This window comes from Pongo pygmaeus, chromosome 4 (genome assembly GCF_028885625.2).
Source record: "Pongo pygmaeus isolate AG05252 chromosome 4, NHGRI_mPonPyg2-v2.0_pri, whole genome shotgun sequence".
NCBI classification, from domain to species: domain Eukaryota; kingdom Metazoa; phylum Chordata; class Mammalia; order Primates; family Hominidae; genus Pongo; species Pongo pygmaeus.
In genome coordinates this window covers 136,648,970-136,676,558 of record NC_072377.2, presented here as the reverse complement: position 1 = coordinate 136,676,558, position 27,589 = coordinate 136,648,970, and the positions used below count along the sequence as shown (strand labels likewise).

At 37.5% G+C, this 27,589-nt stretch overlaps 1 long non-coding RNA gene across 1 annotated transcript; it reads left to right on the top strand.

The window, feature by feature from the left end:
- On the top strand, window positions 1-27,589 carry LOC134739633 (uncharacterized). The gene is made up of 3 exons (XR_010126479.1): window positions 1-139; window positions 9,485-9,526; window positions 27,238-27,589. It is a non-coding gene; the product is annotated as an uncharacterized LOC134739633 (long non-coding RNA).

Genomic DNA, 27,589 nt, shown 5'->3' with positions numbered 1-27,589 from the left:
TAGGTACTACCATGGCAAGAGGGCTCTACAGCTTCTCATCACTCACTTGGAAGAGGATGATGAGTGGGACATCATCAGGTATTATAATGTCATGTCTGAGGAGGAAATCAAAAGGATGAAGGAGATTGTGAAGCTCAAAGTAAGTTTCTCAGTTGGTTCTCACCACATTTTCCCTCTGCCACTTCCTGAGACCTACCTTGCTGTCATTATTTTAGAGAAACTTAAGGGAAAAGCTGGTAGCAGAGTTTTTTATGGTTTGTTGCCTTTTTCTTTTTAATTGACATAATTGTATATATTTATGGGGTACAGTGTGATATTTTGATATGTGTATATAATGTGTAATGATTAAATCACGGTAATTAGCATATCACCTCAAACATTTATCTGTGTGTGTATGTGAACATTCAAAATCTGCTCTTCTAGATATATGAAAATAGAAAATTAATTGTTAATTATATTTACCTTACAGTGCTATAGAACACTAGAGCTTATTCCTCCTATCTAGCTTTTACATTTGTATCTATTAACCAACCTTTTGCTATCCCACCCTTTCTCTTACACTTCCCTGCCTCTAGTAACCACTATTCTACTCTCTTCTGTGAAATCAATTTTTTTTAGCTTCAATATGTAAGTGAGACCATATGTTATTTATCTTTCTCTGCCTGGTTTAATTTCCCTTAACATAATGTCCTCCAGGCTCATCCATGTTGCTGTAAATGACAGAATTTCATTCCTTTTGTGGTTAAATAATATTCCACATATATATATATATATATATATATATATATATATATATATATATACACATACCAGATTCTCTTTATCCATTCATGTTAATGGACACTTAGGTTGATTCCATATCTTGGCTATTGTGAAGAGTGCTACAATAAACATGGAATTGCAGATATTTCTTTGACATACTAATTTCCTTCCCTTTGGATATGTACCTAGTGGTAGGATTGCTGGATCATAAAGTAGTTCTATTTTAGTTTTTTTGAGAACCTCCATAATGTTTTCTATAATGGCTTTATTAATTTACATTCCTACCAACAGTGTGTAAGAGTTCCCTTTTCTCCACAGCCTTGCCAGCATTTGTTATTTTCTGTCTTTATTAAAATAGCCATTCTAACAGGTGTGAGAAAATATCTCATTGTGGTTTTGGTTTGCATTTGCCTGATGATTAGTGATGCTGAGCATTTTTTCATATACCTGTTGGCCATTTCTATGTCTTCTTTTAAGATGTCTGTTCAGCTTATTTGCCTATTTTTTAATCGGATTATTATTATTTTTTGCTATTGAGTTGTTTGAGTTCTTTGCATATTCTGGCTATCAATTCCTTGTCAGATGAATAGTTTGCAAATATTTCCTCCCATTCTGCAGGTTGTCTCTTCACTCTGTTGATTGTTTCCTTTGCTGTGGAGAAGGTTTTTTTGTTTGATATAATCTCATTTGTTTATTTTTGCTTTTGTTGCCTGTGCACAAAAGAGATCCTTGCCATAAAAATTTTTGCCCAAAGGATATGAACAGACACTTCTCAAAAGAAGACATTTATGCAGCCAACAGACATATGAAAAAATACTCATCATCACTGGTCATCAGAGAAATACAAATCAAAATCACAGTGAGATACCATCTCACTCCAGTTAGAATGGCAGTCATTAAAATGTCAGGCAACAACAGATGCTGGAGAGGATGTGGAGAAATAGGAATGCTTTTACACTGTTGGTGGGAGTGTATATTAGTCCAACCATTGTGGAAGAGAGTGTGGCGATTCCTCAAGGATCTAGAAGAAATACCATTTGACCCAGCAATCCCATTACTTGGGTATATACCCAAAGACTATAAGTCATGCTACTATAAAGACATATGCACACGTATGTTTATTGCGGCACTGTTCACAATAGCAAAGACTTGGAACTAACCCAAATGTCCATCAATGATAGACCGGATTAAGAAAATGTGGCACATATACACCATGGAATACTATGCAGCCATAAAAAAGATGAGTTCATGTCCTCTGCAGGGACATGGGTGAAGCTGGAAACCATCATTCTCAGCAAACTATCACAAGGACGGAAAATCAAACACCACATGTTCTCACTTATAGGTGGGAGTTGAACAATGAGAACACGTGGACACAGGGAGGGGAACATCATACACTGGGGCCTGTCGTGGGGTGGGGGGCTGGGGGAAGGATAGCATTAGTAGGAGAAATACCTAATGTAAATGATGAGTTGATGGGTGCAGCAAACCAACATGGCACATGCATACCTATGTAACAGACCTGCACATTGTGCACATGTACCCTAGAACTTAAAGTATAATAATAAAAAAAAAAGAATAAAAATATAAATAAAAGTAAGTCTTGGTGCAAAAAAAAAAAAAAAAAAACTTTGCCCAGACCAAATGTCTAGAAGTGTTTCCCCAATATTTTCTTCTCGTAGTTTCATAATTTGGGGTCTTACATTAAAGTAGTTCATTCATTTTGAGTTGATTTTTGCATATGGTGAAAGAGAGGGGTCTAGTTTCATTAATCTGCATGTGGGTATTCTGTTTTTCCAGCACCATTTATTTAAGAGGCTATTCCTTCCCCAGTACTGTTTTGGCATCTTTGTTGAAAATCAGTTGGCTGTAAATATATGGATTTATTTCTAGGTTCTTGGTGCTGTTCTATTTTTATGCTAGTACCATGCTGGGTTTGTTTAGCTTCTTGAATCTGTAATGTTTATGACTTTTACCAAATTTGTGAAAATTTTGGTCATTCTTTCTCTAGTTAGTTTTTCTACCACATTCTTTTTTTTCTTTTTCTGGGATTCCACTTATACATATGTAAGACCTTTCATTGTTGTCTGATAGTTCCCTGAGGCTCTGTTAATTTGTTTCTGTCCTCTCTTCTTCAGATTATATAAATCTATTGTCTACTGCTAATCTCAATGATTCTTCCCTCTGTCATCTCTATTTTCATGTTAACCCCATCTATTAAAGTTTTTAATTCAGACATTGTATTTTTCAGTTCTATAATTTTTAGTTATTTATTGTTGTTTTTTGTTCTTTTCTGAAACTTGTCTTCTTTTCACTATGAGTATTATTTTTCTTTACATCATTGAACATGACTGTAATTAACCACTCTGAAATCCTTGTCTGTGAATTCCAACATCTGTTTCATCTTTGGGTTGATCTCTGTGTCTTTTCTCTCGGAAATAGGTCACATGTTTCTGGTCCTTCACATGTCAAGCAACTTTCTATTGTATCCTGGTTGCTGCTGGGGGAACTCCAGATTCTGTTATATTCCTTTGAAGAATGTTGTCTTGAACTCCTGACCTCAAGTGATCCACCAGCCTTGGCTTCCCAAAGTGGTGGAATTACAGACATGAGCCACCATGCCTGGCCGGAAGAATGTTGTTGTTGTTAATTAGCAAGCAATTAACTTGGTTGGACACAAACTGCAAACTGTTTTTTTGTGCAGTATATTTCTTTTATTCTTGGCTGGGCTACTTGCAGTATAACCTACATATGTGTTGTTTAGCAGTCTGCCAGAGATTTGGGCAGAGTTTACACACAGATGGAGTGTCTCCATGCCTCTCTTTTTACTGGGATTTCCTTTTTACTTTTCAGAATTTGTGCTTGCTCCAGACTCTGTAATCTGATATTTTAGGTTAAGAAAACTGGGTTTTCTATCAAAATTTTAGCAGCTGTATATGCCATCAACTATGGTATGTCCTGAGGCTAATAGGCATTTTAAAAACAGGAAATCACCCTTTACTGTTCTCTTCATTCAAGGGTCAACTTCCACCCATTATCTGCCTGCTTTTGTTTACTCTCCATTGACTTCTACTAATTGTATTTTGTATTTTATCCAGAGTTTATAGTTGTTATCTGTGTGTGGGTCACTGTGATAGAAAAATGCTCAACCATATTTTTCACATCTTTTATTTTTAATAAAAATAATTTACTCATAGTAATTTTTTATTCTTATGATTCATATATTTGGTCTCAATTTGACATATTATTCTAGGTTAATTTTCTGTATTTATTATTTTATATTTTCCTGTTTTACTAGGATATATCTTGGAATTGGCCATTCTAGGTCAACTCCATTCTTTGATTTTTCTTCTTTCAAGGACTCCAGTTATACCTATGTTGCTCTTCTTTGTGATTCTTTTATATTTATCACTATTTCTGGCCCTGTTAACCTCTGTGTTCATTTTTGCTTCATTTTCTTGACTTTTCTCATTGTCCTCTGTGTTGTTTAGTACATTTTTGGTCATATCTCTTTCTTTCTTAGGCACATTATAATTTAGTATTTGTTTCTACGATTATTTTATCATTTTCTTCAATAACTTTCCTGAGTTTTATCAGTTTCTATTTTACGTCTTTTGTTGTCCATATCCATTCTGAGTTTTTAAATTTCTGATTTTTGGCATTCTTTCATATCTACAGTTGTTTGCTTAATTATATTTAATTAATCTTACTGTATTTTATTATAGTTCTCTTTTTTTTTGGACAGGGCAGGATTGTTTTGTTGTGTTTTCAACTCCTGAGAAATTTTGATTATATTTTATGTTTTTCTATTTATAGTAACTTATGTGGATGTTGGGTTTAATTTTATTTTTGTTGTTCATATGTTTATTTGTGTTGGATTTTCCTGAACCAGTGATCTTGAGTCAACTGTTTCTTTTATTTCCATAGTGAAATGCAGTTTTTTCAATTAAAGGTACTTTTATGGTATGTCTTCTTCAAATTGTTTCTTAATGTATAATTTTAATAGAGCTCTTACTCTCAGCCACTTCATTCTCTTCACCACCAAACCTCCAATGGACATTTCACTTTTCATGGTTCCTCTTTCACCCCAGGAACAGTGCCTTCCTTATACTATCTCTATGAGCTTTACAAGCTCTTGTGTTTAAAATATCCATAAGCCAGTTCTCTAATGCACTAAGTCTTAGATGTTCTCTCGGTACTTTTCCACTCAGGGTGGAGCCCTTTTCCTCTGAAAGCAGGACCTTAGATGATATATATGTTTACACCACATTAAAAGCACACTGCATCGTTTACTCTTTCTGCAGTCTGAGACTGGTTCTTGGCATAGTTGTCACTGGAGTACTCTGCTGACATTTAATATTTATTTATTCACTTCTAAGAAGACAGAAATTTGTACTATTCTGTGTTTCCCAGTTACAATGTAGGCATAAATAATGGGTAATTTTTTTCTTCGTTGGTGGTTTTCAGAAATTTATGTAGGTAAAGTTGCTTTTAGAAGGATATCTTCTTCTATGACACCCTGTTACATTTCAAATAATCAATGTCACTAACCAGAACTTTTTCAGCTGTTTGAATTTGCTTTTCTTTTCAGCAAATGACATATGCTATGCATGAATGTTAAAATAGCTGAAAAGAATTGCCTGTATTTAAATATTAAAAGAGTTGCCTATATTTAAATATTAAAAGAATCGCCTATATTTAAAGAATTGCCTTTTATTTGAATAAAATAAATATATTGCCTATGTTTAAATGAAATAGCTGAAAAATTGCCTATATTTAAATATTTAAATACATAAATCTACTATTTTTTATGTTAAGTATTTTTTTATCAATACTCATTTAGCCCTTACTAGATCATCCCTCAAGAGCAGTGCCGTCTTTGAAAATAGTCAAGGGATGGAAGAGGCAATCTTATTTGAAAAAACTTGTATCACTTCTACTGTCATACTTTGTAAAACATTTTTATTTAGAACATCTCAACAGGGGCCAAAATGCCTCATTTCTAACTGCCATACTTCACACAGAAATATAGGCATACCTCAGAGATATTGCAGGTTCAGTTCTCGACCACCACAATAAAGTTAGTATCACAATAACAAGAGAGCCTGTCCTTTGAAGCGTTGAAGCCAGGCATTGACATCTGCTCTCTAGCTATGAAAGTCCTAGATGGCACCTTCTTCCAATAGAAGAGTGTTTCATCTACATTGAAAATCTGTTGTTTAGTATAGCCACCTTCATCAGGGATCTTAGCTAGGTCTTCTGGATCACTTGCTGTAGCTTCTACCTTGCATTCTTGGGATCAAAAACTTTATTCGATCATGATGTCTTATCTGTCTGATATATTGATGGATTCAACTTACTAATGTTTTTCTTGCAGATTTTAAAATCTATGTACATGAGGTATATTGCTCTTTAATTTTCTTTTTCTATATTGTCTTTCTCTGGTTTTGTTATCAGGGTAATGCTCACCTCATGAATTGGGAACTCTTCCATACTCTTCTAGTTTCCAGATAGTTTATATAGAATTGCTAGTATTTCTTACTTATTTGGTAGAATTCACTAAATGGACCCATTTGTGCTGGAATTTTCTTTGTTGGAATATACTTTAATAAGTATGGGATCATTCACATTATTTCTTCTTGAATGAGCTTTTGGTAGTTTGTGTCTTTCAAGGAATGTGTTTGTTTCATCCAAGTTGTTAAATATATTAATGTCAGAGAAATCTGTAGTGATAGTCCTTTCATTCCTGATATAAGCAAGTTGTTTCTTCTTTTTTTCAATATCAGTTTGACTAGAAGTTTCTTTAATTGATCTTTTCAAGGAGTTAACTTTTTAAAAAATTTTCAATAGGTTTTTGGGGAACAGGTGGTGTTTGGTTACATGAGTAAGTTCTTTAGTGGTGATTTTTGAGATTTTGGTGCACTTGTCACCCAAGCAGTGTACACTATATCCAATGTGTAGCCTTTTATTCCTCATCCCTTCTCACTTACCCCCGAATCCCCAAAGTTCAGTGTATTATATCATTCTTTTGCTTTTGCATCCTCATAGCTTAGCTCCTACTTATGAGTTAGAACATACGATGTTTGGTTTTCTATTCCTGATTTACTTCACTTAGAATAATGGTCTCCAATTCCATCCAGGTTGCTGAGAATGCCATTATTGTGTTCCTTTTTTATGCCTGAGTAGTATTCCATCATATGATTTATTTTCGTATGTCTTATGCTACTATAAATATGCATGTGCAAGTATCTTTTTTGTATAATGACTTCTTTTCCTCTGGGTGGATACCCAGGAGTGGGATTTCTGGATCAAATGGTAGATCTACGTTTAGTTCTTTAAGGAATCTCGACACTGTTTTCTATAGTGGTTGTACTTAGTTCTTTAAGGACTCTCCACATTGTTTTCTATAGTGGTTGTACCAGTTTACATTCCCACCAACAGTGTAAAAGTGCTCCCTTTTCACTGCATCCACACCAACATCTATTATTTTTTGATATTTTGGTCATGGCCATTCTTTCAGGAGTGAGGTGGTATCATATGGAGGTTTTGATTTGCATTTCCTTGATCATTAGTGATGTTGAGCATTTTTTTTCATATGTCTGTTGGCCGTTTCTGTACCTTCTTTTGAGAATTGGCTATTCATGTCCTTAGTCCACTTTTTGATGGGATTGTTTTGTTCTTGCTAATTTGTTTGAGTTCCTTGTAGATTCTGGATATTAGTCCTTTGTTGGATGTGTAGATTGTGAAGATTTTCTCCTACTCTGTGGGTTGTCTGTTAACTCTGCTGATTATTTCTTTTGCAGTGGGGAAGCTTTTTAGTTGAATTAAGTCCCATCTATTTATCTTTTTGTTTGTTTGTTTGTTTGCTTTTGGGTTCTTGGTCATGAAGTTTTTGCCTTCTAGTCAGTGTCCAGAAGGATTTTTTCAATGTTATCATCTAGAATCTTTATGGTTTCAGGTCTTAGATTTAAGCCTTTGATCCATCTTGTTGATTTTTGTATAAGGTGAGAGATGAGGATCTGGTTTCATTCTTCTACACGTGGCTTGTCAGTTATCTCAGCACCATTTGTTGAATAGGGTGTCCTTTCTCCACCTTATATTTTTGTTTGCTTTGTTAAAGATCAGTTGGCTGTAAGTATTTGGCTTTATTTCTGGATTCTGCAATCTGTTCCCTTGGTCTATGTGCCTGTTTTTATACCAATACCATGCTGTTTTGGTGATTATGGCCTTATAGTATAGTTTGAAGTCAGGTAATGTGATGCCTCCAGATTGTTCTTTTTGCTTAGTCTTGCTTTGGCTGTGGGGGCTCTTTTTTGGTTTCATATGAATTTTAGGATTGTTTTTTCTAGTTCTGTGAAGAATGATGTGGTATTTTAATGGGAATTGCATTGACTTTGTAGATTGCTTTTGGCAGTATGGTCATTTTCACAATATTGATTCTACCCATCCATGAGCATGGGATCTGTTTCCATTTGTTTGTGCCATCTATGATTTCTTTCAGCAGTGTTTTATAGTTTTCCCTGTAGAGGTCTTTCACCTTTCAAGGAGTTAACCTTTGGTTTCACAGATTTTCTCTATTATGTCTTGCTTTCATATTTCATTGATTTCTGCCCTTCTACATAAATTTTTTCCTTCTTCTTGCTTTGCATTTAATTTGTTGTTCTTTTTCTAGGCTCTTAGAGTAGAAGGTTAGGTTATTGACTGGAAACTTTTCTTTTCATAAAAACATTTAATAATCTACATTTTCTTGTAAGCATTGTTTTGACTATATTGTGCCAAAATTTGAAAAAAAAATTCTTACATTGGGATAAATTTTAGATTTATGTAATAGTTTTAAATAGAATATAGAGTTCTCTCATATATTTCATCATTTGCTCTAATGTTAATAACTTACATAACCATGGTACATTTTTCAAAACTGAAAAATTAACATTGATATATTACTATTACCTTAAGATCCAGACTTTATTCAGATTTAACCAACTTTTCTGCTAATGTCCTTTTTCTGTTCTAGTATCCAACCCAAAATAGCACAGTGCATCTAGTCATCATGTCTCTTTCATTTATTCTTTCCTTATTTTTAAAGACCTTGATGGTTATTAAGAGTCATATGTTTTATAGAAGGGCCACCAACTTAGATTTTTCTGATGTTTTCTTATGATTACACCAAAGTTATCAATTTGAGGGAAGAATGTACCCTTCATGTTGCATAATTTTAGGGGAATGTGACTGATGAAGTAAACTTTGATCACTTGGCCAAGGTCATCACACAAGTATGATATGTTGTCCCTACATGTAAATGCAACTCAGAATGTTTTCTAATTTCCTTTATGACTTCCACTTTGACTCATGAGTTATTTAGAAGCATGTTGCTTATTTCACAAATATTTGGGGATTTTCCAGATATTTCTGTTATTCTAATTTTATTCTGTTGTGGTCAGATAACATACTTTGTGTGCTTTCAGTTATTTTAAATTTGTTGAGGATTGTTTTATGACCAAGAATATGATTTAGCTTGATGAATGTTTCATGTGCACTTGAAAAGAATGTGTATTCTGCTGTTGTTTAGTTGAATGCTCTATAAATATCAACTAGGTAAAGTTGGTTGATAGTGTTGTTCAGGTCTTCTGTATCCTTACTTATTTTTTCTCTATTTTTTCTATCATTTATTGAGGACTGTTGAGGTGTAACTGTAATTGTGGGTTTGTATGTTTTTATTCAGGTCTATCATTTTTGCTTCATGTATTTTGAAACTCTTGGTTAGGTAAGTACATAATTAGGATTGTTATGTATTCTTGGTTAATTTATCACTTTATCATCGTATAATGTCCCTGTTTATATATATATTTATATATATATAAATATATATTTTATTTTTATGTATATATATTTTTATATATAAATATTTATATTTATATATTTTATATATAAATATAAAATATTTCTTGTTCTGAAGTCTACTTTTTTGATACTAATGTAGCTGCTCTAGCTTTCTTTTGATTTATGTTTCAACAATATATCATTTTCCATCATTTTATTTTTATTAAATTAATATACTTTATTTTTAAAAGAAGTTTTAGGTTTACAAAAAACTTAGCATAAAGTACAGTGCTTCTATAATCCCCTACCCCCATATAGTTTCTCCTATTATTAACATCTTGCTTTCACGTCGTGTATTTGTTACAAGTGATGCACAAATATGGATACATTATTATTATTATTATTTTGAGACAGAGTCTCCCTCTGTCACCCAGGCTGGAGTGCAGTGGCATGATCTCGATCTCGGCTCACTGAAACCTCCACCTCCTGAGTTCAAGCTATTCTTCTGCCTCAGCCTCCTGAGTAGCTGGATCTACAGGCATGCACCACCATGCCTGGCTAATTTTTTCATTTTCAGTAGAGATGGGGTTTCACCATGTTGGCCAGGCTGGTCTCGAACTCTTGACCTCAAGTGATCCGCCTGCCTCAGCCTTCCAAAGTGCGGGGATTACAGGCATGAGCCACAGCACCCAGCCTGATACATTATTATTAACTAAAGTCCACAATTCACATTAGAGTTCTCTCTTTGTGTCGTACAGTTCCGTAGATTTTGACAATTGTATGACATGTGTCCACCGTTACAGTTTTATACAGCATAGTTTCATTGCCCAAAAAATGTTCTGTGCTCCACTTACTCATCATTCCCTCTGCCCGCAAACTCCTGGCAACCGCTGGTCTTTTTACCATCTGTATAGTTTTGCCTTTTCCAGAATGTGATGTAATTTGAGTCATACGTTATTTAGCCTTCTCAGATTGTTTTCTTTCACTTAGCAACATGCATTTAAGGTTTCCCCCTGTCTTTTTGTGTCTTGATAGCTCATTTCCTTATATTGCCAAATAATATTTTATTGTATGGCTGTATCAGTTTGTTTATCCATTCATCTATTGGAGGACGTCTTGGTTGTATCCGGGTTTTGGCAATTATGAATAAAGCTACTGTGAACATTTGTATGCAGGTGTTTGGGTGTACTTGGATTTTCAACTGATTTGGGTAAATACCAAGTAGCATGATTGCTGGATTGTATAGTAAGACTATGTTTAGCTTTGTAAGAAACTGCTGAACTCTCTTCCAAAATGGCTATAGCATTTTGCATTCCTACCAACAGTGTATAAGAGTTTCTATAGCTATATGTCCTCACCAATATTTGGTGTTGCCTGTGTTTTGGATTTTCATCATTCTGACAGATGCATAGTGATATCTCATTGGTGTTTTAATTTACAATTCCCTAATGACATATAATATTTAGCGTTTTTTTTTCCCCCTGAGATGGAGTCTTGCTCTGTTGCCCAGGCTGGAGTGTAGTGGTGCGGTCTCAGCTCACTGCAACCTCCGCCTCTCGAGTTCAAGCAATTCTCCTGCCTCAGCCTCCCAAGTAGCTGGGATTACAGGCGCCTGCCACCATGCATGGTTAATTTTTGTATTTTTAGTAGAGAAAGGGTTTCACCATGTTGACCAGGCTGGTCTCGAACTCCTGACCTTGTGATCTGCCCGCCTCAGCCTCCCAAACTGCTGGGATTACAGGTGTGAGCCACCACGCCTGGCCAATATTTAGCATCTTTTCATATACTTACTTGCTATTTGTATATCTTCTTTGATGAGGTGTGTTTGTTTAGATATTTTTGCCCATTTTTAAAGTTGGGTTATTTATTTTCTTATTGTTGAGTTTTGAGAGTTCTTTATATATTTTTAATAATAGTCCTTTATCAGATATGTGTTTTGCAAATATTTTCTCCCAGTCTGTGGCTTTTCTTTTTATTCTCTTGACATATTTTACTTTTAACCCATCTTTGCCTTTATGTTTAGGGTTATCTCCTTATAGAAAGCATATAATCATGCCCTTTTCATCCAATTGAACAATCTCTTTTAATTTGTATGTTTAGACCATTTATGCTTAATATAGTTATTGATATAGTTGGACTAAAATCTGTCATTTTTCTTGCTATTTTTTATTTGTTCCATCTGTTTTTTGTTCTTTTTTTCCCCTTTTCTGCCTGCTTTTGAATTGGCTATTTTTTTTATTATACTTTAAGTTTTAGGGTACATGTGCACAATGTGCAGGTTTGTTACATGTGTATACATGTGCCATGTTGGTGTGCTGCCCCCATTAACTCGTCATTTACATTAGGTATATCTCCTAATGCTATCCCTCCCCCCTCCCCCCACCCCACAACAGGCCCCAGTGTGTGATGTTCCCCTTCCTCTGTCCATGTGTTCTCATTGTTCAATTCCCACCTACGAGTGAGAACATGCAGTGTTTGGATTTTTTGTCCTTGCAATAGTTTGCTGAGAATGATGGTTTCCAGCTTCATCCATGTCCCTATAAAGGACATGAACTCATCATTTTTTATGGCTGCATAGTATTCCATGGTGTATATGTGCCACATTTTCTTAATCCAGTCTATCATTGTTGGACAATTTTTTATGCTGTTTTTTTCCTTCCATTATTGGCTTATTTATAACCTCTTTTAAGCAAATTTTAGTGGTTGTCCTTAAGTTTACAGTATGCACCTTTAATTAATCACAGTCAGCCTTCAAATAGTATGTATAATACATATAAGGTGTAAGAACTTTATGATACTCCTAATTTTTTCCTCCCAATTTTGTGCTATAGTTTTCATGCACTTTATTATATACTATGATCCAACATACTGCTACTATTTTTTGCTTTAGACAATTATGTTTTAGATAATTAAAAATAAGAAAAAATATTTTATGTTTATCTTCATTTATCCATTCCCAGACATCTTTATTACTTTGTGTAGATTCAAGTTCTTGTAGGGCAGGTCTGTGGATAATGAATTATCTCAGCTTTTATTTGTCTGAAAAGATATTTAGGAATTTGAGTTTCCAGTCCAGCATAAGGAGTTTTAAAAAGTTGCCACTCCGGCCGGGCGCGGTGGCTCATGCCTGTAATCCCAGCACTTTGGGAGGCTGAGGCAGGCAGATCACGAGGTCAGGAGATCGAGACCATCCTGGCCAACATGGTGAAACCCCGTCTCTATTAAAAATATAAAAATTAGCTGGGCATGCTGGCGGGCGCCTGTAGTCCCAGCTACTTGGGAGGCTGAGGCAGGAGAATCGCTTGAACCCGGGAGGTGGAGATTGCAGTGAGCCGACATCACGCCATTGCACTCCAGCCTGGGTGACAGAGCGAGACGCCATCTCAAAAAAAAAAAAAAAAAAAAGTTGCCACTCCATCCTAACAACAAATAAAAACTGAACAAGCTGAAGAATTCACAATCTTCTTAGATCTATAAGAGAGGTGAGGTCACAAGGTAAACTTCTGCCCCCAGAATTGGGGAGAAAAACAGGCAGATACAGAAAATCGCAACTTACCAGAGCGGAAACCCACCTCCATGAGAACAAGTACCAGGATAGAAAAACCTGAACTATAGTTGACAAATTGTGGAGGCTCAGTGTGGACAAGCCTGAGTAATAAAAACCCCAGGGGATTCCAGTCATCAGGTATCCCTCACGCTTCTGTAAGTTTTATGTGAAGATTGGAGAAAAATCTCCTTACGCTTCCAGCAGGGGGAGGAAAAAGGAACGTTTTTGTAATATGTCAGAGCATTCTGTTCTTGACCAGACCTGAGCCTAACCTGCTGAAGTTTTATAAGAGCTCGACCCATCTGGGGCAAGGGAAATAACTCCAGCCCCCTCTGTCTATCCTTTCCCATTTAAAGGGGGGATAAAAAGCTGAAAAGGACTGGTGAAGTTCACTGTCTAGCAACACAGGCTCACCAAAAGACCGAGATCTAATCATAGGACTATGGAACACTTCCCCACCCTCTGTATCTTACCACTACATTACTAAAAGCCTATGTAGCCAGGCGCGGCAGCTCATGCCTGTAATCCCAGCACTTTGGGAGGCCAAGGCGGGAGAGTCACTTGAGGCCAGGAGTTCAAGACCATCCTGGCCAATATGGTGAAACCCCATCTCTACTAAAAATACAAAAAATAGCTGGGCGTGGTGGCACACACCTGTAATCCCAGCTACTCGGGAGGCTGAGGCAGAAGAACCACTTGAACCCTGAAGGCAGAGGTTGCAGTGAGCTGAGATCATGCCACTGCACTCCAGCCTGGGCAACAAAGTGCGACTCTGTCTCAAAAACAAATAAACACACAACCTAAAAGCCTTTTTACCACAATTCCTTTTACCCCATACACCTTTCAGCAGTGTGCTACAAGGCATATTAAAAGGCAAAAAACACAATTGGAAGAGACAGAGCAACCATCAGAATCAGACCCAGATCTGGCAAGGATGTGAGAATTATCAGACTGGGAATTTTAAACAACTATGATTAATATGCCAAGGGCACTAATAGAAAAAGTAGGTAACATGCAAGAACAGATGAGTAATGTAAGCAGAGAAATGCAAACTCTAAGAAAGATTTAAATCAAAGGAAGATGCTGGAAATAAAAACATAGTAACTGAAATTAAGAATATCTTTGGTTAAGCTCATCAGCATACTGGACACAGATGAGGAAAGAAACAGTGAGACTAAAGATATGTCAATAGAAATTTCCCAAAATGAAAGGCAAAGAGGAAATAAAACTTTAAAAAACAGAATATCCAAGAACTGTAAGACAACCACAAAAATGTAAGTACATGTAATGATAGTATTGGAGAAGAAACTGAGAAAGGAACAGAAGCAATATTTGAAGCAGTAAGGAAATAATTTTCCTCAAATTAATGTCAGACATCAAACCACAGATCTAAGAATCAGAGAACACCAAATAGGATAAAATTTTAAAAAGCCCCCAAAATGAAAAACTATACCTAGGCATATCATATTAAAACTGCAGAAATTTTCGGATAAAGAAAAAAAAATCTTCAAAGAAAGCCGGGGGTGGGGGTGGGGGAATCTTATCTATAAAGGAGCAAAGATAAGACATATTTCTACCTTCTGAGAAATCATGCAAGCAAGAAAAAATTGGAGTGAAAAATTAAAGCATTGAGAGAAAAAAAAAAAAAAACCCACCAACCTACAATTCTGTCCCTGCAGAATTATCCTTCAAAAGTGAAGATGAGATAAAGACTTTCTCAGATAAACAAAAATCGAATGAAATTGTTGCCAGTAGATCTTCCTTGTAAGAACTGTTAAAAGAAGTTGTTCAGGGAGAAGGAAAATGATATAGGTCAGAATCTCAGATCTATATAAAGAAAGCATCAGAGAAGGAGTAAGTAAATATAAAATAAACACATTTTTCTTATTCTTAATTGATGTAACTGATAACACTTTGTTTAACAATATTAAAAAGATACTCCTCGAGAAGAGCAACTCCAAGACACATAATTGTCAGATTCACCAAAGTTGAAATGAAGGAAAAAATGTTAAGGGCAGCCAGAGAGAAAGGTCGGGTTACTCACAAAGGGAAGCCCATCAGACTAACAGCGGATCTCTCGGCAGAAACTCTACAAGCCAGAAGAGAGTGGGGGCCAATATTCAACATTCTTAAAGAAAAGAATTTTCAACCCAGAATTTCATATCCTGCCAAACTAAGCTTCATAAGTGAAGGAGAAATAAAATACTTTACAGACAAGCAAATGCTGAGAGATTTTGTCACCACCAGGCCTGCCCTAAAAGAGCTCCTGAAGGAAGCACTAAACATGAAAAGGCACAACCGGTACCAGCCGCTGCAAAATCATGCCAAAATGTAAAGACCATCGAGACTAGGAAGAGACTGCATCAACTAACGAGCAAAATAACCAGCTAACATCATAATGACAGGATCAAATTCACACATAACAATATTAACTTTAAATGTAAATGGACTAAATGCTCCAATTAAAAGACACAGACTGGCAAATTGGATAAAGAGTCAAGACCCGGGGGGAGGAGCCAAGATGGCCGAATAGGAACAGCTCCGGTCTACAGCTCCCAGCGCGAGCGACGCAGAAGACGGGTGATTTCTGCATTTCCATCTGAGGTACCGTGTTCATCTCACTAGGGAGTGCCAGACAGTGGGCGCAGGTCAGTCGGTGAGCGCACCGTGCGCCAGCCGAAGCAGGGGCGAGGCATTGCCTCACTCGGGAAGCGCAAGGGGTCAGGGAGTTCCCCTTCCAGGGGTGACAGACGGCACCTGGAAAATCGGGCCACTCCCACCCGAATACTATGCTTTTCCGACGGGCTTAGGAAACGGTGCCCCAGGAGAGTATAGCCCGCACCTGGCTCAGAGGGTCCTACGCCCACGGAGTCGCGCTGATTGCTAGCACAGCAGTCTGAGATCAAACAGCAAGTCGGCAGCGAGGCTGGGGGAGGGGCGCCCGCCATTGCCCAGGCTCGCTTAGGTAAACAAAGCAGCCTGGAAGCTTGAACTGGGTGGAGCCCACCACAGCTCAAGGAGGCCTGCCTGCCTCTGTAGGCTCCACCTCTGGGGGCAGGACACAGACAAACAAAAAGACAGCAGTAACCTCTGCAGACTTAAATGTCCCTGTCTGACAGCTGTGAGGAGAGCAGTGGTTCTCCCAGCACGCAGCTGGAGATCTGAGAACGGGCTGACTGCCTCCTCAAGTGGGTCCCTGACCCCTGACCCCCGAGCAGCCTAACTGGGAGGCACCCCCCAGCAGGGGCAGACTGACACCTCACACGGCCGGCCAGGTACTCCAACAGACCTGCAGCTGAGGGTTCTGTCTGTTAGAAGGAAAACTAACAGAAAGGACATCCACACCAAAAACCCATCTGTACATCACCATCATCAAAGACCAAAAGTAGATAAAACCACAAAGATGGGGAAAAAACAGAGCAGAAAAACTGGAAACTCTAAAAAGCAGAGTACCTCTCCTCCTCCAAAGGAACGCAGTTCCTCACCAGCAACGGAACAAAGCTGGACGGAGAATGACTTTGACGAGCTGAGAGAAGAAGGCTTCAGACGATCAAATTACTCCGAGCTACGGGAGGATATTCAAACCAAAGGCAAAGAAGTTGAAAACTTTGAAAAAAATTTAGAAGAATGTATAACTAGAATAACCAATACAGAGAAGTGCTTAAAGGAGCTGATGGAGCTGAAAACCAAGGCTCGAGAACTACGTGAAGAATGCAGAAGCCTCAGGAGCCGATGCGATCAAATGGAAGAAAGGGTATCAGCCCTGGAAGATGAAATGAATGAAATGAAGCGAGAAGGGAAGTTTAGAGAAAAAAGAATAAAAAGAAACGAGCAAAGCCTCCAAGAAATGTGGGACTATGTGAAAAGACCAAATCTACGTCTGATTGGTGTACCTGAAAGTGACGGGGAGAATGGAAACAAGTTGGAAAACACTCTGCAGGATATTATCCAGGAGAACTTCCCCAATCTAGCAAGGCAGGCCAACATTCAGATTCAGGAAATACAGAGAACGCCACAAAGATACTCCTCGAGAAGAGCAACTCCAAGACACATAATTGTCAGATTCACCAAAGTTGAAATGAAGGAAAAAATGTTAAGGGCAGCCAGAGAGAAAGGTCGGGTTACCATCAAAGGGAAGCCCATCAGACTAACAGCGGATCTCTCGGCAGAAACCCTACAAGCCAGAAGAGAGTGGGGGCCAATATTCAACATTCTTAAAGAAAAGAATTTTCAACCCAGAATTTCATATCCTGCCAAACTAAGCTTCATAAGTGAAGGAGAAATAAAATACTTTATAGACAAGCAAATGCTGAGAGATTTTGTCACCACCAGGCCTGCCCTAAAAGAGCTCCTGAAGGAAGCGCTAAACATGGAAAGGCACAACCGGTATCAGCCACTGCAAAATCATACCGAAATGTAAAGAACATCGAGACTAGGAAGAGACTGCATCAACTAACGAGCAAAATATCCAGCTAACATCATAATGACAGGATCAAATTCACACATAACAATATTAACTTTAAATGTAAATGGACTAAATGCTCCAATTAAAAGACACAGACTGGCAAACTGGATAAAGACTCAAGACCCATCAGTGTGCTGTATTCAGGAAACCCATCTCACGTGCGGAGACACATATAGGCTCAAAATAAAAGGATGGAGGAAGATCTACCAAGCAAATGGAAAACAAAAAAAGGCAGGGGTTGCAATCCTAGTCTCTGATAAAACAGACTTTAAACCAACAAAGATCAAAAGAGACAAAGAAGGCCATTACATAATGGTAAAGGGATTAATTCAACAAGAAGAGCTAACTATCCTAAATATATATGCACCCAATACAGGAGCACCCAGATTCATAAAGCAAGTCCTGAGTGACCTACAAAGAGACTTAGACTCCCACACATTAATAATGGGAGACTTTAACACCCCACTATCAACATTAGACAGATCAAAGAGACAGAAAGTCAACAAGGATACCCAGGAATTGAACTCAGCTCTGCACCAAGCGGACCTAATAGACATCTACAGAACTCTCCACCCCAAATCAACAGAATATACATTTTTTTCAGCACCACACCACACCTATTCCAAAATTGACCATATACTTGGAAGAAAAGCTCTCCTCAATAAATGTAAAAGAACAGAAATTGTAACAAACTGTCTCTCAGATCACAGTGCAATCAAGCTAGAACTCAGGATTAAGAATCTCACTCAAAACCGCTCAACTACGTGGAAACTGAACAACCTGCTCCTGAATGACTACTGGGTACATAACGAAATGAAGGCAGAAATAAAGATGTTCTTTGAAACCAACGAGAACCAAGACACAACATACCAGAATCTCTGGGATGCATTCAAAGCAGTGTGTAGAGGGAAATTTATAGCACTAAATGCCCACAAGAGAAAGCAGGAAAGATCCAAAATTGACACCCTAACATCACAATTAAAAGAACTAGAAAAGCAAGAGCAAACACATTCAAAAGCTAGCAGAAGGCAAGAAATAACTAAAATCAGAGCAGAACTGAAGGAAATAGAGACACAAAAAACCCTTCAAAAAATAAATGAATCCAGGAGCTGATTTTTTGAAAGGATCAACAAAATTGATAGACCGCTAGCAAGATTAATAAAGAAAAAAAGAGAGAAGAATCAAATAGATGCAATAAAAAATGATAAAGGGGATATCACCACCGATCCCACAGAAATACAAACTACCATCAGAGAATATTACAAACACCTCTATGCAAATAAACTAGAAAATCTAGAAGAAATGGATAAATTCGTCGACACATACACTCTCCCAAGACTAAACCAGGAAGAAGTTGAATCTCTGAATAGACCAATAACAGGAGCTGAAATTGTGGCAATAATCAATAGCTTACCAACCAAAAAAAGTCCAGGTCCAGATGGATTCACAGCCGAATTCTACCAGAGGTACAAGGAGGAGCTGGTACCATTCCTTCTGAAACTATTCCAATCAATAGAAAAAGAGGGAATCCTCCCTAACTCATTTTATGAGGCCAGCATCATCCTGATACCAAAGCCTGGAAGAGACACAACAAAAAAAGAGAATTTTAGACCAATATCCTTGATGAACATTGATGCAAAAATCCTCAATAAAATACTGGCAAACAGAATCCAGCAGCACATCAAAAAGCTTATCCACCATGATCAAGTGGGCTTCATCCCTGGGATGCAAGGCTGGTTCAATATACGCAAATCAATAAATGTAATCCAGCATATAAACAGAACGAAAGACAAAAACCACATGATTATCTGAATAGATGCAGAAAAGGCCTTTGACAAAATTCAACAACCCTTCATGCTAAAAACTCTCAATAAATTAGGAATTGATGGGACGTATCTCAAAATAATAAGAGCTATTTATGACAAACCCACAGCCAATATCATACTGAATGGGCAAAAACTGGAAGCATTCCCTTTGAAAACTGGCACAAGACAGGGATGCCCTCTCTCACCACTTCTATTCAACATAGTGTTGGAAGTTCTGGCCAGGGCAATTAGGCAGGAGAAGGAAATCAAGGGTATTCAATTAGGAAAAGAGGAAGTCAAATTGTCCCTGTTTGCAGATGACATGATAGTATATCTAGAAAACCCCATTGTCTCAGGCCAAAATCTCCTTAAGCTGATAAGCAACTTCAGCAAAGTCTCAGGATACAAAATCAATGTGCAAAAATCACAAGCATTCTTATACATCAATAACAGACAAACAGAGAGCCAAATCATGAGTGAACTCCCATTCACAATTGCTTCAAAGAGAATAAAATACCTAGGAATCCAACTTACAAGGGATGTGAAAGACCTCTTCAAGGAGAACTACAAACCACTGCTCAAGGAAATAAAAGAGGATACAAACAAATGGAAGAACATTCCATGCTCATGGGTAGGAAGAATCAATATCATGAAAATGGCCATCCTTCCCAAGGTAATTTACAGATTCAATGCCATCCCCATCAAGCTACCAATGACTTTCTTCACAGAACTGGAAAAAACTACTTTAAAGTTCATATGGAACCAAAAAAGAGCCCGCATCGCCAAGTCAATCCTAAGCCAAAAGAACAAAGCTGGAGGCATCACACTACCTGACTTCAAACTATACTACAAGGCTACAGTAACCAAAACAGCATGGTACTGGTACCAAAACAGAGATATAGATCAATGGAACAGAACAGAGCCGTCAGAAATAATGCCACATATCTACAAGTATCTGATCTTTGACAAACCTGACAAAAACAAGAAATGGGGAAAGGATTCCCTATTTAATAAATGGTGCTGGGAAAACTGGCTAGCCATATGTAGAAAGCTGAAACTGGATCCCTTCCTTACACCTTATACAAAAATCAATTCAAGATGGATTAAAGACTTAAATGTTAGACCTAAAACCATAAAAACCCTAGAAGAAAACCTAGGCATTACCATTCAGGACATAGGCATGGGCAAGGACTTCATGTCTAAAACACCAAAAGCAATGGCAACAAAAGCCAAAATTGACAAATGGGATCTAATTAAACTCAAGAGCTTCTGCACAGCAAAAGAAACTACCATCAGAGTGAACAGGCAACCTACAAAATGGGAGAAAATTTTCGCAACCTACTCATCTGACAAAGGGCTAATATCCAGAATCTACAATGAACTCCAACAAATTTACAAGAAAAAAACAAACAACCCCATCAAAAAGTGGGCGAAGGACATGAACAGACACTTCTCAAAAGAAGACATTTATGCAGCCAAAAAACACATGAAAAAATGCTCACCGTCACTGGCCATCAGGGAAATGCAAATCAAAACCACAATGAGATACGATCTCACACCAGTTAGAATGGCAATCATTAAAAAGTCAGGAAACAACAGGTGCTGGAGAGGATGTGGAGAAATAGGAACACTTTTACACTGCTGGTGGGACTGTAAACTAGTTCAACCCTTGTGGAAGTCAGTGTGGCGATTCCTCAGGGATCTAGAAGTAGAAATTCCATTCGACCCAGCCATTCCATTACTGGGTATATACCCAAAGGACTATAAATCATGCTGCTATAAAGACACATGCACACGTATGTTTATTGCGGCATTATTCACAATAGCAAAGACTTGGAACCAACCCAAATGTCCAACAATGATAGACTGGATTAAGAAAATGTGGCACATATACACCATGGAATACTATACAGCCATAAAAAATGATGAGTTCACGTCCTTTGTAGGGACATGGATGAAATTGGAAATCATCATTCTCAGTAAACTATCGCAAGAACAAAAAACCAAACACCGCATATTCTCACTCATAGGTGGGAATTGAACAATGAGAACACATGGACACAGGAAGGGGAACATCACACTCTGGGGACTGTTGTGGGGTGGGGGGAGGGGGGAGGGATAGCATTGGGAGATATACCTAATGCTAGATGACGGGTTGGTGGGTGCAGCGCACCAGCATGGCACATGTATACATATGTAACTTACCTGCACATTGCGCACATGTACCATAAAACCTAAAGTATAATAATAATAATAATAATAATAATAATAATAAAAGAAAAAAAAAAAGAAAAAAAAAAAAAGAGTCAAGACCCATCAGTGTGCTGTATTCAGGAGACCCATCTCACGTGCAGAGACACACATAGGCTCAAAATAAAAGGATGGAGGAAGATCTACCACACAAATGGAAAACAAAAAAAGGCAGGGGTTGCAATCCTAGTCTCTGATAAAACAGACTTTAAACCAACAAAGATCAAAAGAGACAAAGAAGGCCATTACATAATGGTAAAGCGATCAATTCAACAAGAAGAACTGACTATCCTAAATATATACGCACCCAATACCGGAGCACCCAGATTCATAAAGCAAGTCCTGAGTGACCTACAAAGAGACTTAGACTCCCACACATTAATAATGGGAGACTTTAACGCCCCACTGTCAACATTAGACAGATCAATGAGACAGAAAGTCAACAAGAATACCCAGGAATTGAACTCAGCTCTGCACCAAGCAGACCTAATAGACATCTACAGAAGTCTCCACCCCAAATCAACAGAATATACATTTTTTTCAGCATGACACCACACTTATTCCAAAATTGACCACATAGTTGGAAGTAAAGCTCTCCTCAGCAAATGTAAAAGAACAGAAATTATAACAAACTATCTCTCAGATCACAGTGCAATCAAGCTAGAACTCAGGATTAAGAATCTCACTCAAAACCGCTCACCTACATGGAAACTGAACAACCTGCTCCTGAATGACTACTGGGTACATAATGAAATGAAGGCAGAAATAAAGATGTTCTTTGAAACCAACAAGAACCAAGACACAACATACCAGAATCTCTGGGATGCATTCAAAGCAGTGTGTAGAGGGAAATTTATAGCACTAAATGCCCACAAGAGAAAGCAGGAAAGATCCAAAATTGACACCCTAACATCGCAATTAAAAGAACTAGAAAAGCAAGAGCAAACACATTCAAAAGCTAGCAGAAGGCAAGAAATAACTAAAATCAGAGCAGAACTGAAGGAAATAGAGACACAAAAAACCCTTCAAAAAATTAATGAATCCAGGAGCTGGTTTTTTGAAAGGATCAACAAAATTGATAGACCGCTAGCAAGATTAATAAAGAAAAAAAGAGAGAAGAATCAAATAGATGCAATAAAAAATGATAAAGGGGATATCACCACCGATCCCACAGAAATACAAACTACCATCAGAGAATACTACAAACACCTCTATGCAAATAAACTAGAAAATCTAGAAGAAATGGATAAATTCCTTGACACATATACTCTCCCAAGACTAAACCAGGAAGAAGTTGAATCTCTGAATAGACCAATAACAGGAGCTGAAATTGTGGCAATAATCAATAGCTTACCAACCAAAAAGAGTCCAGGACCAGATGGATTCACAGCCGAATTCTACCAGAGGTACAAGGAGGAACTGGTACCATTCCTTCTGAAACTATTCCAATCAATAGAAAAAGAGGGAATCCTCCCTAACTCATTTTATGAGGCCAGCATCATCCTGATACCAAAGCCGGGCAGAGACACAACCAAAAAAGAGAATTTTAGACCAATACCCTTGATGAACATTGATGCAAAAATCCTCAATAAAATACTGGCAAACCAAATCCAGCAGCACATCAAAAGCTTATCCACCATGATCAAGTGGGCTTCATCCCTGGGATGCAAGGCTGGTTCAATATACGCAAATCAATAAATGTAATCCAGCATATAAACAGAACCAAAGACAAATACCACATGATTATCTCAATAGATGCAGAAAAGGCCTTTGACAAAATTCAACAACCCTTCATGCTAAAAACTCTCAATAAATTAGGTATTGATGGGACTATCTCAAAATAATAAAAGCTATCTATGACAAACCCACAGCCAATATCATACTGAATGGGCAAAAACTGGAAGCATTCTCTTTGAAAACTGGCACAAGACAGGGTTGCCCTCTCTCACCACTCCTATTCAACATAGTGTTGGAAGTTCTGGCCAGGGCAATTAGGCAGGAGAAGGAAATCAAGGGTATTCAATTAGGAAAAGAGGAAGTCAAATTGTCCCTGTTTGCAGACAACATGATTGTATATCTAGAAAACCCCATTGTCTCAGCCCAAAATCTCCTTAAGCTGATAAGCAACTTCAGCAAAGTCTCAGGATACAAAATCAATGTACAAAAATCACAAGCATTCTTACACACCAATAACAGACAAACAGAGAGCCAAATCATGAGTGAACTCCCATTCACAATTGCTTCAAAGAGAATAAAATACCTAGGAATCCAACTTACAAGGGACATGAAGGACCTCTTCAAGGAGAACTACAAACCACTGCTCAAGGAAATAAAAGAGGATACAAACAAATGGAAGAACATTCCATGCTCATGGGTAGGAAGAATCAATATCGTGAAAATGGCCATACTGCCCAAGGTAATTTACAGATTGAATGCCATCCCCATCAAGCTACCAATGACTTTCTTCACAGAATTGGAAAAAACTACTTTAAAGTTCATATGGAACCAAAAAAGAGCCCACATCGCCAAGTCAATCCTAAGCCAAAAGAACAAAGCTGGAGGCATCACACTACCTGACTTCAAACTATACTACAAGGCTACAGTAACCAAAACAGCATGGTACTGGTACCAAAACAGAGATATAGATCAATGGAACAGAACAGAGCCCTCAGAAATAACGCCGCATATCTACAACTATCTGATCTTTGACAAACCTGAGAAAAACAAGCAATGGGGAAACGATTCCCTATTTAATAAATGGTGCTGGGAAAACTGGCTAGCCATATGTAGAAAGCTGAAACTGGATCCCTTCCTTACACCTTATACAAAAATCAATTCAAGATGGATTAAAGACTTAAACATTAGAACTAAAACCATAAAAACCCTAGAAGAAAACCTAGGCATTACCATTCAGGACATAGGCATGGGCAAGGACTTCATGTCTAAAACACCAAAAGCAATGGCAACAAAAGCCAAAATTGACAAATGGGATCTAATTAAACTCAAGAGCTTCTGCACAGCAAAAGAAACTACCATCAGAGTGAGCAGGCAACCTACAAAATGGGAGAAAATTTTCACAACCTACTCATCTGACAAAGGGCTAATATCCAGAATCTACAATGAACTCAAACAAATTTACAAGAAAAAAACAAACAACCCCATCAAAAAGTGGGTGAAGGACATGAACAGACACTTCTCAAAAGAAGACATTTATGCAGCCAAAAAACACATGAAAATGTGCTCACCATCACTGGCCATCAGAGAAATGCAAATCAAAACCACAATGAGATACCATCTCACACTAGTTAAAATGGCAATCATTAAAAAGTCAGGAAACAACAGGTACTGGAGAGGATGTGGAGAAATAGGAACACTTTTACACTGTTGGTGGAACTGTAAACTAGTTCAACCATTGTGGAAGTCAGTGTGGCGATTCCTCAGGGATCTAGAACTAGAAATGCCATTTGACCCAGCCATCCCATTACTGGGTATATACCCAAAGGACTGTAAATCATGCTGCTATAAAGACACATGCAGACGTATGTTTATTGCAGCACTCTTCACAATAGCAAAGACTTGGAACCAACCCAAATGTCCAACAATGATAGACTGGATTAAGAAAATGTGGCACATATGCACCATGGAATACTATGCAGCCATAAAAAATGATGAGTTCATGTCCTTTGTAGGGACATGGATGAAATTGGAAATCATCATTCTCAGTAAACTATCGCAAGAACAAAAAATCAAGCACCGCATATTCTCACTTATAGGTGGGAATTGAATAATGAGAACACATGGACACAGGAAGGGGAACATCACACACCAGGGACTGTTGTGGGGTGGGGGGGAGGGGGGAGGGGTAGCATTGGGAGATATACCTAATGCTACATGACGAGTTAGTGGGTGCAGCGCACCAGCATGGCACATGTATACATATGTAACTAACTTGCACATTGCGCACATGTACCCTAAAACCTAAAGTATAATAGTAATAAAAAATGCATTCAATTTTGTGTGTGTATATAAATATACACATTTATGTGTGCTTATGAATAAGTGAAATGAATGACAGCAGTGATGCAAGGGATGGGAGGGAGAATTAGAAATACTTGGTTATTAGGTACTTGTACTATATGGGAAGTGGTATAGTATTATTTGAAAATGGATTGGGGTTAGTTATAAAAGTATATTTCAAACTCTAGGACAACCACTTTAAAAAGTAAGAAAAAGAAGTATAATTGGTATGGTAAGAAAAGAAAGAAAATGGAATTATAGAAAATGCTCAATTAAAACCACAGAAGGCAGAAAAAGAGTGGAAGACAGAAATAGGAACAAAGAACAAAGGCAACAAATAGAAAACAGTAACACATATGGCAGATCAAACTATATCAGTAAACACTTCACAGTCACTCTGGAAGGCAGTTTGGCTGTCTCTTACAAAATTAAACATGCTCTTAGCAGATGATCCAGCCATTGCACTCCTTAGAATTTACCCAAATAAGTTACAAACTTATGTTCACCCAAAACAGCTGCATACAGCTGTTTATAGCAGCTTTCTTCATAGTTGCCAAAACCTGGAAGCAACCAAGATGTCTTGCTTCCAGGTTTGGAAGGATGGATGGATAAATAAACTGATACATCCAGGCAATGAAATATTGTTCAGTGCTAAAAGGAAATGCACTATCAAGCTATAAAAAGACATGGAGGAACCTTAAATGCATATTGCTAAGTGAAAGAAGCTCATCTGAGAAGGCCAGCTTCAAGTGATTCTCATGCCTCAACCTCCCGAGTAGCTGGGATTACAGGTGCATGCCACCATGCCTGGCTAATTTTTTCATTTTTAATAGAGACAGGGTTTCACCATGTTGGCCATGCTGGTCTTGAACTCTTGACCTCAAGTGATCTGCCCACCTCGGCCTCCCAAAGTGGTAGGATTACAGGCATGAGCCACCATGCCCACCCCCATTATATGTTTGTCAAAACCCACAGAATGTACACCACCAAGAGTAAACCCTAATATAAACTGTGGACCCGGGATGATAATGATGTGACAATGTAGGTTCATTGATCTAACACATGTACCACTGTGATGCAGTACATCAATAGTGGGGATGTTTATGCATGTGTAGGGGCATGGATAGATGAGGAGCCTGTACTTCCTGCTTAATTTTGCTGTGAACCTAAAACTGCTGTTTTTTAAAAGATTTTTTCCCCTTCAATTTAAAAGATTATTTCACTTGGTGTAGAATTCTAGGTTGATAGCAATTTTTTTTTCTTTTATTCCTTTAAAGATCTCACACCATTGTCTTCTGGATTATATAATTTCTGAATATGTCTGATGTAATTCTTATCTTGTTTATCTGTGTGTAATGTTTCTTTTTATCTTGTTATGTTTAAGATTTTCTATTTGTTTTTGCTTTTCAGCAGTTTAAATATAACGTATCTTTCTAAGTGTGATTTCTTTTAGTGGTGGTGGCGTATTTATCCTGATTGTAATCTCTGAGTTTATTTTTTTAAAAAAATACATATATATATATTTAATATATATCTAAATATATATATTTTTATATATTTATTTATTTTAGAGACAGGGTCTTGCTGTGTTGTCCAGACTGGTGTTGAACTCCTGGTTTCAAGTGATCCTCCCACCTGGGATTACAGGCATGAGCCACCATGCCCAATCATCTCTCTGAGCTTCTTGGATCTGTAGTTTGTATCTTTCATTATTTTCTGAAGATTCTTGGCTAATTTCTCTTTAAATATTTCTTATTTAAAAAATATCTGCTTCAAATACCTAATATAGATGACGGGTTGATGGGTGCAGCAAACCATCATGGCACATGTATACCTATGTAACAAACCTGCACGTTCTGTGCATGTATCCCAGAACTTAAAGTATAATAAAAAAAAATTTAAAAAAGAAAAATTAAAATAAAA